At 35.3% G+C, this 13809-nt stretch overlaps 1 protein-coding gene across 1 annotated transcript in view; it reads right to left on the bottom strand.

Annotated features, from left to right (window-relative positions):
* Positions 1-9082, bottom strand: part of tgfbr3 (transforming growth factor, beta receptor III) — a 136493-nt gene extending 127411 nt beyond the window's left edge. Inside the window, exon 1 of the mRNA XM_051112327.1 lies at positions 8872-9082. The gene's annotated coding sequence lies outside the window, so the exon portion shown is untranslated. The remainder of the gene's footprint in view (positions 1-8871) is intronic.
* Between the last annotated feature and the right edge of the window lie 4727 nt (positions 9083-13809).

Genomic DNA, 13809 nt, shown 5'->3' with positions numbered 1-13809 from the left:
TGTAATTAACACGACCACAACTGAACTTGAGAGATGAAGCGGCCAATCAGAGTTCACCAGAGCATGGGCTAAAGCCAACATATGCCACACTAAAGCCTAAATAGGCCTACAACATGCATTATCCACACAAGGTTTCACTTAGTCCACTACCTGACAAAATGGCCCAATAATAAACATACCATCTGCATCATGACAGATATTGAGTCACTAAATAAAAACCTTTCAAACAAATCTACACTGGCATTCAAACATTTACGTCTGCTCAGAGCCTCTGAAATGTCACATCAGACTCGATTCACTTAGTTTAATTCCATACTGACAAAATTAACTTTTTGAAAAGTAAAAATGAAAGGCTTTCCGTGACCACCGTCCCAAATCTGTAATACATGTTTAGTGTTTTTAAAATAAATAATGGTTGTAGGCCAGAAAAACAGCAAAGCTGATTTTAATAGCAATCTTAAATATAATTTCCTATTATTTCAGACAGAATCCATAAAAAGGTTCATATTTCTAAGAATTTATACTTCAGAGCACCGCAAGACTCCAGTTTGTGACTGTCGCGCAGCTAGCCAGTTTCTGCCTCTCTGATGTTTTTTTCATTAGCTCGTAAAGATTACCTATTACGAAAGTAGCACATTTTAAGAGGCATACACCACTATGCCACACAGTGTGCGTACATACGTACGCACATGCACAGTCTAAAGGCCAATAACACTCCTATTAACCTAACAGGTTTGTTAGGTTTTGTCACGCTAGTTTACTGAAGCAAATCCAAGCATTTCGCTAATGGCTTTAGCAGTTACATTCAGCACAACCAGCCACCCGTGTAGCAACGGGTGAGGAACAGTCCCTTAACCGACTACAAGCAACCCCAGTGCATTGTGGGGAACCAATATGTGTCAAACTTACAAAAAGATGAACAGTGATACAGGTAGATTAAACCTCAAATGTCAATCAGAACATTTATCAATGGTTAAAAACAACCACATGCTAGGGGGGTGTCCCCAGGAGAGGAGTAACGAAAGCCGCAACTTCATCAGTGTATCTGAAACTAACTCTAGCTTTCACTCTGCTTCCTTCCTTCTCCTATCTTTCTGACTTTTCTCATTTTCTCTCAGTAAGGTGAGGAGAGCACACTCTCTTTCTCCCTCTCTCTGCAAACAGCTGCAGGAACAAAGAGCCATTCACACACGGGCAGCTGCTGAGGCTGGGAAGTCATTTTGGAGAATCTCAACAAATATTGCACTTCCAGGACAGGGGCCCCAAGCCTGTGCCCTCTGCTTTTGATTTGGTGTCCCTTTCTCTTGCCATTCTCACACCAAGGGCAGAGGCATTTTGGAGAGATTTAGGAGGCTGTTATCAAAGGCAAAGCAAAGCAACAAAAAAAAATCTAAACAAAACAAATAAAAGCTCTTTTGTCTGCTACCTGGTTAGGGCAAAACAAAACAAACAAAAATAAATAAATCACACAAAAAAAAACAAAAAAACATTTTTCTACTGGCCTGGATTGGGCAAAATAATAAAAAAACAAAATAAACACACTTAAAAAGAAAAAAAAACAACAACAACGTTTTCTGCTGGCCTAGTTGGAGCAAAACAAAACAAATAAATAAACAAAAATAAATAAACCAGTCAGCGCCAATAGCCATTGTGGGTTGCACGCCGACATATAGCGCCGTTGCGTTGCGGGTGTCCCGAGTTCAAAACCCCGGTTCATGGACTTTTCCCAATCCCTCCCACTTCGCTTATTGTCCAAATACACTGTTCTATCAAAATGAAGGCATAAAAATTCCTACAATTTATTAATTATTAAAATAATTAAATACAATTAATTATTTGACCACAGCGAATATCATCCTCTTGAAAAGCCATGCGTATAATATCTGAACTTTCTAAGCATGTCAACTGAAAGTGGATCGGTGGTACAATAATATTGGACCCTAAACTAAAACCTTGGGCACGTGGGCAACTCAATATAGTGTTTGTTTCAGTTTAGAGAGTGATCACCTCATATGACTCCTGCTGAAAGATTGTGTCTCTCCCTCTATTTCTCAGCAGAAAGATATAGTACAATAACATTCAGAAAAAATCTGGAAAAGTCATTAGCAAATTCAAGGCAGCAGACCCCAGACTGAACATAATAAGTAGCTACTCCACACTATTACTGTGTAGGTGGAGTGGCGAAGACCATATGGTTTATTACGCAGCCTCGCTCTGAACTCAAAAAGGCACTTCACTCTGGAGGAAGAAGCGTGCCTTCCAACTATAAAACCATCCACATTCAGTTTAAATTGACAAACTGACTTAATGAAAGATACAGATCATTCACAGGCAGGTCAGAATTTGTGTTTATCACATTAGGTTTTTTGTGTAAAATTATATTCTGGAAAAAATCAAGGATTTGCAGAATACGCCATTCCAGTGTCAAGATGAGCGCAACTTGGCAAACTGTTCCCAAGCCAATTCATCTGATGTCAAAAGCTGTCTTTTATAGCACTCATGAAATGGTTTGATGAATGCAATGTTCTTTCCTGCATTGACATATTTCCTACTGAAACAATAAGATGGGATGAGACAGGGCTTCTCCTTTTTTTTAAAAGCTGTCAACAGATTTCCCAATATTTCACCCAAAAATAAAAATTCAGTTTTACTCATCCTTGTACAATTCCAAACTCATGACTTTTTTTTTTTTTTTACTATAGTTTGGTATTAGACAGGAATTGCATAAAAGAAACATTTTGAGTTCCCCAAAGAACAGTGCAGTGAACATTTTAATAATGTAAAAAAAACATACAGACACACACATTTTCCACTATTAATGACTATGGATTTTCACACTGAGTTTAACGTCGCCAGTGTTGCCAAGTCTGCGTTTTCTGTGGTTGAAGCGACCCCAATAATGTCATATTTAGCGCCTGAAATATGAATTTACCAGGGGAACTCTAACAAAAAAAACTTGTATCTTATCCCCCCCAGAATGCGATTTTTAATGGGGGACCCCCTAGAAATGTGATTGGGTTAGTTCTGGGCTAGTTTTGAGTAGCAGATGGGCAGGTTTTGTTGTGAAAACCTGGCAACCCTGATCGTTGCTCTAAACCCCATTTTTATTCCCAGGTAAAAGTGCAGTTCACACTTGTAATTTATAAACCGGGTTAGAACTAGCGGTCGACCAATGTGTGTTTTTCAAGGGCCGATGTCAATACTGATCAAGTAGACCGATAACCAATATTTTGACCTGATATATGCTACCTAGGCTCACTGGAAATACATGCCTCAATGTACATTTCTGCAAAACTGAAAAAACTTACCTCTATGTATGAATCACTGCAGTTTTCAGTTTAAATAAACATTAGAAGCAGTAAAACTCTGACAACTTTTATTCCTTTTCACACAAAATATGATTTACAGGTACAGAGTTAAAGGAAATAAAAATAGCACAGCAGAAAATGACATCAACAAATGTGCTTTTATATTGCTTTTGCATTTGTTAACACTACCGGGCAGGTTTAGGGTTGGGTTTGGTGTAGGGGATATTTCCAACTCGGTAGAGCATTACCTTTAGCGACACTCCCTGGATATTTGAATTCTGAACAGCCGCAAATACATACTCCAAGTAGCGTAATGAAAACATAGCAATAAATGCCTGTACCAATGTAATAAAAATGTGCCACTGTCACGTATTAAAGGTGTGTTTTAGCGCCACACTCTATACATTTCACTTTGAAACTGCCGCAAAACGGTAACAGTAAATACCGATACCATCAACCATGCTTAATATCGGCGTAGATAATCAGCCAGGGATGTGTTTCCTGTACAACAATGTAACTCGCTAATTAACCTCCATAGTACAATGCATTGTTGTGGAAACAAACTATCTAGTCACAACTGTTTCCCGAACACGGTCGCATCTCCGTCGTTTGAACCACATTACTTCAAAAATGTAGGGCCACTGTTAAAAATGTCACACGTTGTGGTGGAGTAATAACTTCTGATATTTAACTGATGAGAGATCTCCAAAATGCAGCTATACTGAACATAGCACCTAATTTACTATTCTTGGTTCCCTGTCATTTCACTATATTTGATATATGGTTCATCGCAGGTTCCCTCTTACGTCATGTGGAGTATGGATTCCATTAGGCATTTATGCACATGCGCACTATTCAAAAATGGCGTTTACAGAGGACACGCAAAAATACATAGATTAAATTGCATTTATATTTAGATAGAATGGAAGATGTAGATTGTACTGCATGTTAGCTTGCTTATTGTGCCCAAAAGTATAATTTACTGAGCCCATATGTCTTACTAACAAAGAACTATGCTTCTAACCACAGGTCAAAAGTTGAAGTTCCAACCACGTAAGTTTGTGGCGCAGTTTGCGAATGTTCGTTTGAACTATTTCGGGAAACACCGAATCATTGAACTATGTTGGCAACAACGGACCTTGCGAACATAGTCTGCTAACAGTGCTTTTGGGAAACACACCCCTGGCCGATAATCAGTCAAACCGTAGTTAGAACTGCTTTTTATCTGGGGTTATGAAACTCCATTTTTTTGAGTTATTCCCACATTTGCGTAAGAATGTTAAGGCCAGATGATTAGCAACAGACACCCAATAGCGTGCTTCATATTTAGGTACTTTTAACAGTAATGGGAAGGATTAGGTTTAAGGTTAAGTCCATTCCGGAGAAACTTGATAGCACAGTCAGCAACTACTGAGGATGTGCAATGCTAGAGCTTTCATGTAAACAGGTTGCTTGCAGCATTCATCCAAGTAATGACACTGACATGCATATATTTATATAAGAATGTTAACCAAGGGTTTAGGAATGTACAGTGTGCAGCATCAGCTTATGAACATTATTTAGTATAAGCAGCATGTAACGTGAAACAAGATAATCCAGGATTCCGTTTACCCAGGCTTTATAATGACCCTGGGTTAACTAGTAAGTGTGAGAAGTGGAGCTATGCAATATTGACAAAAAATTATATCTCAATAACGATAACCAAATGATATTTTGCTGAGTGTGTTTTTGTGCTGGTACCTTGGCTGGTTTAGTCCTGTCATGGATCAATAAATATAATACTAAAACCACCAATAGGTGGCAGCAAGTGCCTGAGTGATTCACTGAATCATTCATTCAAATGATTCATTCAAAATGTCTTCTTTTAGAAATGAAGCAAGCAGCTGTCTTTACAAATAGGTTATTGAATCATGGACTCAACAGATTCATTTAGGAATGAAACTGCAGTGTTGCTCTGAGAAGTTGCTCTGATTTTGTTTAGAACTATTTTCATTGATGAAACAACAGACAATATTGTGTCTAAAATGTAACTCACTCAATATTAATGTCTTGTTTGTTAAACTGTTGTATTGAGTAAATATCACATTTACGATCATGCTCATGTGCTAATATTTAGGAAAACTAAACTGTTCCTTGTATGATACAAAAAACAAAACCATTCAGGGATATTTTTTACTTTAATAACTTGAATTATAGGGGCATATTAACTGCATTCTATAGACTTCATCACGCATATAAGCTTTTGGACTTTAAAGACGTGTTTTTGTTTATTTTTTGCAAAGCGAGTGACATACCTAATAATGTCAGCTCACATATTATTAAAACACCAATTAAGATATTATCGCAGGCAATAAATATCGCACGCCCCTAGTGAAAAGCCCTCTTTTGTGCAATGGAAAAGTTCCATGGATAGTAAAGGTTCTTGCCAAAAAAGAACTTTTATTTTTAAGAGAGTAAAAGGACAACGTCAAAGCTAACAGACACGAACTAAATGTCATAAAACTCAGATTTTTTTATTCCACAGGGTCTTTACAGTATGTTTGACCATGTCCATCTGAAAACCATCGCAGCATGAGAGGACAGACCAGAATACAGCATGACCTCTAGAGAATAACACACCACAACTATTTCTAGCCATGTATAAATAAAACACAACTCACTCCAGCCTACATTGTTCCAGCCAAGAAACATGGCATGAGACTTACGAAAATGTGGGTACCTGTAGAGCACATCATCTAGGCCCACTTTGGTAGTGGAGGTATCCCGAAAACCATAGTGAAGTCCGGGCTTTTTGACTGCTAATGAATCTTATTTGGATTGAGTCATTCAGTCTAAACAGAGTGTGGTTTCCCGTTTGCGTAAGTGAACGGTGACGGGGGCCTCTTTGACATGTTTATAATGGAAGATGTGCTCGTCGGCCCAAATGGATCCTCTCCGTGTTGGCTGCGAGCGTAGCCACGTGTCAAACAGTGACACACTGGGGACATGAAGTGGCCAGCTGCACTCAAACAAAACCACAACCTCCAACAGCGATACAGATTGATCAATCTACTCAACTCACTGGGCCAATTTCGCATCTTTAGCACCGGACGCGTTCATTCACTCAGCATGCACACAAACACACACTAATCACACCTCAGGGTCGCCGCTAAGACCACAGAGCACACACACACACACACACTTTTATGGAACATCTGCACATTTGTGTGTGACCTCAATTTGTGAGTCATAAAATGTAGCACATGCACTTGCATCAACATGCATTTTTTACACATACGCCTCAAGTTATGAATCATCAGTGACACAGGTACTACTCACAGAATGTCAGCTTGACAAAGACTGAAAAGAAGATGAAAAAGCTAGCAGTATTAATTAAAACACATAATCTTGTGTTAATCTCCTCTGCTATGTGCAAGTGAATTTAGTTCCCTCCAAAAAGCACTGAACTTCCTCTGTCTCCCTCTATCTTTTTAGAAAGTAATAAGCTGGGAGTGAGTGATCGCTAACCCTAAGGACCTGAATAAACATGTCACAGGGGTCTTGAATCAGATAACAGTCACAGGTCTGTTGTCCTTGTGAAACCACCTTCACTCCTCACCTCATCTCCACTACAATGATCACTGTATGAGAAGGCACTTGAGGCAAAAGTACTTTCAAGAGCTCAGACTAGCTTTTCCCATGGAATTCATGACCCAGGAACGCTCGTTTTCTCACGTAAGACACTTGCAGGGATCATCTAATGTCTGACAGGCATGAAAAGCCTGACCGGGACCCAGAACAAATCCCCCGGAGGAGATCAGCCATGCACCAATAATAAAAGAGACTTACTCAGCTGAAGACATCACGTTTATAAATGTGTAACTAGTAAACATCACATGAATAGGTTATGGATTAGATTATATAAAATATTATATTAAGCCACTCTGATAAACTGAGTCTCTTTTGAAGCATGATAACAAGGATTTTTAATAAGCTACATTAATAAATCTTTTTTGAGGACTTTCGTGATGTACAACCAAACCTATGCATACTTTAATTACTTCAAAAAGCCAAACAATCTGACAGTCCAGGTAATGAAGAATATATATATATATATATATACATATATATATATATATATATGTATATGAAGAGTTCAGATGCAAAACCAGCTAAAAGCCATTTCGGTCAAAAATGAGATAATGATACTGAGTGAATGCTCTTGACACATATTATACATCCATCAAATACTTTTTCTTCAAACTCACTATATATATATATATATATTTTTTTTTTTTTTTTTTTTTTTGGGGGTTTGCTTCAGGACAGATTATGTTAGACATCAACATCTGACATAGTCCTAAAATAGTTTATCACACACAAGTAAATGCAAACATCCTTAAAATCAAACACTGAAATTTTTATTGATTCATTGATTGATTCATTTTGGTTCCTGTTAATGTTGCCACCTGTCTAATTTAACTTTGTCAATCAAGTAGCAAATGGATTTGTGCCAAAAATCATAGAATTTCATTTGTTGCACAGCATTAGCCACCAACAACAAAAGATATGAAAAACGTTTTGTTCTCTATTAAAAGTTGATGTACAAACTGTCAAAATCAAACGTGCGTTTGATTGTTTGCATTGCTTTCCCTTAAGTCTGTGACCTTATCAGAACAGTCTGACAACACATTTTAGCGTCCAGTCCACCAGATAAGAACCAGTGGACTAGAACTGTACATCCACTGAAGACAATTAACATAATTGAAACTTTTCTAACTGTTAATGCCACAGAAGAACCCAAGAGTGCACAAAGCCATCATATTTATGAGTATTTTCTGTTGTTTAAGTCTCAGTCATAGCATCAAGTTCAGTGACAGACGTCTAGAACTTTTTTTTAGATAACACTTTTCCCAAAGGTGTAAGTAACATCTAATACTCACTGGCCTGCTTGAGAATTTCACAATACCTGCAACTAGTAAATGGAAGAGGCTTTTGTCTTTACATGCACTGAAGAGATTCATGTCATGACTGTACCTCCAGTGTTATGTGAACTATGTACATTAATTTGATTAAATGAAATTCCTGTGCAGGGCAGTCTACTCATCCTAAAAAAAGAGTTGGACTTCATGTTAATAGAGAAAAGACGGTAAACTTTTCTACAGAAGACGTTTTCTGCAGGACAACACATTGCAGTTCAGCTGTCAGAAGTGAAGTTTCACATCTCATCCTAACCACATCACAACATCTGCAGACATCGTGCACACTTACAAAACTCTTAAGTTCTTTTTAAACCAATCACCTATTAAATCGTAATGGGCTTTATATCTTTACATGCACTTGAAGAACGTCACTTTGCATTGTAGACATCAACTTCATTGATTATAATGGAAGCGTTCTAGTTTTGTCGCGTCGGAAGACTCAATGTGCTGAGAAACGTGCATGCACGTCTAAGAAGCAACAGCGTGCGACTGTAAACATGCTATAAAACTACACTTCTTACAACAACCCTTAACTGGTCGTACAAAAATTCAAAAACATTTACAAGTCACAAAAAATCAAAGACAGAAGCAAAGTGACATACCAGCGAATCTTCAGTAATGCTGAAGAAAACTTTCTTAGGGAGTTCACGTAACGTTTCCTTCGGCTGATAAAAGAAGGACCAAAACAAAATCTTCTGTCAGTACGGTAATTAATCGTGCGACTAACGCCACGGTTTTCGGGTTGACAAAGCCTGTGACAGATCTCAAAAAGTTTTAAATACCTCTCCCGCTTTCTCTGTGTCTGTGTGTATTTCAGTGGGAGGGGCTAGTAGGAGGAGGCTGCGAATTACATTTATCAAGACAAATAAGAGGATGAAGTGGGCTTGAAAGCCCATCAACTTCCGCAGTCATGACACTTAAGTTTACTTTTATAATAATAATAATAATAATAAAATAATAATAATAATGTGCTGTTGTTGTTTTGTTGTTGCAATAACAATAATAACAGTAACAATAATATTATATATATATATATATATAAAACTAAATATATTAAATATATTTTATATATATGTAATATGATATATTATATTAAATAACTACAATATAAAATAACTATATTTAATATAACATATTATATTAAATAACTACATGTACTTACTATATGGCTGGGTTTAGGATTAGGGTTTGGCTTAAGAAAGACACCTTAAAATCAAGTGACACCTATTTATTACTAACATTATAATAATATTTATTAGTCTAAAATTATTGTTAGCTATATAAAACTAAATAAAAAGTTCAGTGCAGTTTGTATTTTTCAATGCTTTATTGGTGACAAATTCTCTTCAACATTTTTACAACATTTTTAATAATAATAATAATAATGTTTATTTTTGTAATAATAATAAAAATAACAATAATGTGTTGTTGTTGTGGTCATTTTGTTGTAACAACAATAACATTGTAACAATAATATTTATTACTATAAAACATTATAATATTTATTAGTCTGAAATTATTGCTAGCTATATAAAACGATAGGATAGTTGACAGAATTATAAAAGTTCTGTGCAATTTCTATGTTTTTCTATGCTTTATTGGTGACAAATTCTCTTCAGCATTTTTATTAATAATAATAATGTGTTGTTGTTTTGTTGTTGTTGTTGTTGTAACATAGTAACAATAATATTTTAATGATAATATTATTACTTTAAAAATAATAATATTCATTATTATAAAGTTATTGTTAGCTATTTAAAATGATTGGACAGAATTTTAAAAGTTTAATACAATTTGTATTGAATTTTTTTATACATAGAATATTCAGTTAAGTCCTCTTCATACAGCATATTCCTCTTCATATTAGAATTATGAGGTCATACAAAAATTATCATAAAGGACCCCATTTAGTCAAAGTTAAAATATTCACATGCATCAATAACTTGAAGAACTAACATTTTAAAGACATAATTAATGTACATTCAAAACGTTTATCACCTGATTATTATTTATTTATATTTAAATGCATTTCTTTTCCTTTAAGCAACGACAGTTTAATGAACATTATTATAAGGTTGATTACTGCACAATTTCTACTTTATTATTTTAAAAGTCTCGTCAAATGTTCCATGTGTGGGATACTGAATAATCTAATCTAAGGCGAAGCCACGGATGTCTCAATGTCATCTACACTAAGCACCACCCAAGAGACCTATATTTATCTCAATGGTTCGACAACCCTCATCTACACGGGGGATTTTTTTTTTTTTTTAATTTAGATTCTATAAATCTAAACACCCCATCTGCCTTTATTCTTTCATATACATTTAAATGAAAATCTGTCATGACTCAACATAAATTGTGAAATTGTAAGTGAAATTTGAGTAATTCATCTGATATAGTACTAAATCAGATCTTCTGTAGTGTGTGTCTTATCTGTTAAATGTTTTAGTGATAGCAGTATCAGTCTGTCATTGCCAACTGGTTCAAGGCAAAGAGCATGCTGACCTGATTTTAGCCTGGCCTTTCCTTAGACACTAACACCTCTTTCTGTACCAAAAACTGGATTTGGGGCCTTAAACATTTACTAACGAGTATTTGATTGTGGAATTAACCATTTAATAATCCACTGGCAATCAGTGATTAACTAATTGCAATTGCAACGTTTCAACCCAAGCAAGAACTTTCCTGTTGTTTGCATTGCCTGACAAAGACCTTGTTTAGGTTGTATTAAGGTTATATGAGAGCAGATAAAACAGTGTCTTGTTCTTTTTATTATTATTTTTTAAATAATTAAAACCTGTTCTAGTTGGTATGTGTGCACACAACTTTAAATCTGAATAAATAACTGCCATAAATAAAGTGGCATTGAAGTTTTCCCTCAAATGCAAGCATCGGTTCCGATGTTTTCCATTTGCAATTGCATATGGTCAGAGCTGCATAAAACATAAGCAAAGGAAAAATCCAACATGCTCTGTATGGTTGTTTGTGAGTTAAACTCATGCACAGATGCATGTTTGTATCTATTTGTTTTCGCAGGATATATTTGTTTACTTTTGATTTGCATTTTCATTTTTTTTTTCTTCCCTGCCTCTGCCTCCTCTCCTGGCTTGTTTTCTCGAACAAACAGACTTATGTTGTCTGACTGAAATGTTCTGCTCCGTTCTAAAGGAAATGGAAATGCTTTACCACTGCTTACAGTGTAAATGTCAGAGTTGTGATTTGCCACTAATGAGACAGCACCCTTGCAAGATGGAAAACTTTGTTTTGGAGCTTCTTGCTGTCTTGAAAACATTGATATGCTGCTTTTGAGTGTCAATGAAGATGTACTCAGAGGCTTCATGTCATTTTTTACTTCTCATGCATATGTATGCCTCAGAACCAGGCCTGCTCAAAGCATCTGCGCAGACAGGGAGGAAGATGCAACGAAATCTAGTCCTGAACATGAATCCCTGCCCTAATTCTTTGATTTCCTTTGTTTCTCTCGCATTTGTGATCTTTGTCAAATGCTTTGAATTAAACTGTTTTCTTTAAAAAAAAATGAAGGAAATTTGAAAAAATTATAAGAAAAGCCATCTGTAAAATAATAGAGAATTTGGTAACACTTTACAAATAGGTTCCATTTGTTAACATCAGTTAATCACATTAACTAACAATGCAACAAAGCATTTGTTCATCTGTTAATGTCAATGACAACATTTATTAACACATTATTAAAATAAAAAAAAATGCATCTATTAAATATATTTAATGGACCTAATATGAACTAACAATAACCATCTGCTTTTTTTATTAACTATTTTTATCAAATAAATACTGTAACAGATGTATTGCTCAGTGTTAATGTTAGACAGTGCATTCATTAACATTAAGTAACGTGATCTTATTGTAAAGTTACCTTTTTTTTGCACAATAGTGCTTAGTAATGCTTAATCCATAACAGTATACTTATGGTATTGCACTTAAAAATGAAAGGGCTCACCATATCTTCGACGTATGTAGTACCTGCATGGATACATATATATCTTCACCCATTATGGTCTGATCTCTCTACCCATAGTTGTGAAAGTGTTTTCCTGAATAACACTTTCTCATATATGAGAAGTGACCCTGTGGAATGTCGGGTTTTGAACTCTTGACCTCGGAGCCACATAGCATGATGAAGCCTTTCATCTGACGTATGAGCAAATACAGGGGATGTTTATGTATGGCTACTTAGAGATTCCCCTAAAGTTGCCTTAAAGACAAAAATGAGAATAAAAACAAACATGACAACATGAATCAACATGTATGACATAAGTAATGTCATATAGCTCTCTCTAAATATTTATCAAAGCAGAGTTAAGCAGAGGACACCGCTTAACAATGAATTTCAGTAAATGTGCAGTTAGCCTACATATGCAAGTCTATTCAAAAGTGCGTGTTATTTTGTAAGTTTTGTATACCAGCAGAAAAGTAGAAAACAATATTGGAAGCATTTCCATTCAAAATAGGGCATATGCTGCCCTCTTGTGGAAGGTTTGTTTCAAATAATGTTGCTGAATAAGTGAAACAGAATAAAGAGATAGATCATGCAAAATGAAAATTGTCATCAGCTTTATGTTGGCCAAAATACTTATTATTTTTTATTTCTTTCGTGTAATATAATAGGAAATGTTAGTTAGAGTGACTCAGTCACCATTTATTTTCATTGCACGGATAAAACATTCGTGAAAGTGAATAGTGACTGAGGCTGTCATACTACCCAGCTGAAAATAAATAAATAAATAAATAAATAAAAACAATACAATCCATCACAGAAATTCTAATGGTTTCCACTACAAACATTACAAACCATCAAAAAAAAAAAAAAAAAAAAAAAAAAAAAAAGGGTAGTGTGTTTTGGGACATATTCCATTAGGATTTATTAGTTTTAACAAGCCACCAATAGAAGGCGACCTATTACGAAACCACAGGGTACTTTTCTGTTTCCATTAAAATCAACACAAGTCCCATTATAACCAGTAAAATCATTACAAATTTTGTGATGGTGTCTATTGTTTGTTTTCATAAGAGTACCTATTTTTGTGTGTGTGTGTGCTTTCTTCCTTTTGTGTTTCGTAGAAGAAAAAAAAAATCAAAGGCATTTTAGCAACATGGGTAAATGATAACAACACATTTTATATAATTTGATTATATTAACATTTGCAAAGCCTAAATTTCTAATCATAGAAAGCATAATATACCAATGTTTTGCGGCATTTTTAAAAATGTTCAGCAAAATTGTATTTCATTCAAGCAGCTGGAAAAAGGATTCCTTATATTACTTTCGATCCTTTGCCTTTTGATTTGTGTTACAGTTTGATTTAGGTATATTTTGTATTTAGTTGCATTTTAAAATGATTGTTTATTTATTTTGTTACTTATTGTTTTTTTCTCTCTCTCTCTCTCTTTCTATGTATTCTTCGTGGGTTGTATTTACCACCGATAAAGCTTGCTGGAAAACGGTTTAATATAGATTGTACGGCGTTTCTTACACAAAAGATGGGGACGGCGTCAAT

Source organism: Labeo rohita, chromosome 6 (assembly GCF_022985175.1).
Source record: "Labeo rohita strain BAU-BD-2019 chromosome 6, IGBB_LRoh.1.0, whole genome shotgun sequence".
Classification (NCBI taxonomy): Eukaryota; Metazoa; Chordata; class Actinopteri; order Cypriniformes; family Cyprinidae; genus Labeo; species Labeo rohita.
This window is presented reverse-complemented; position numbering and strand designations above follow the sequence as displayed.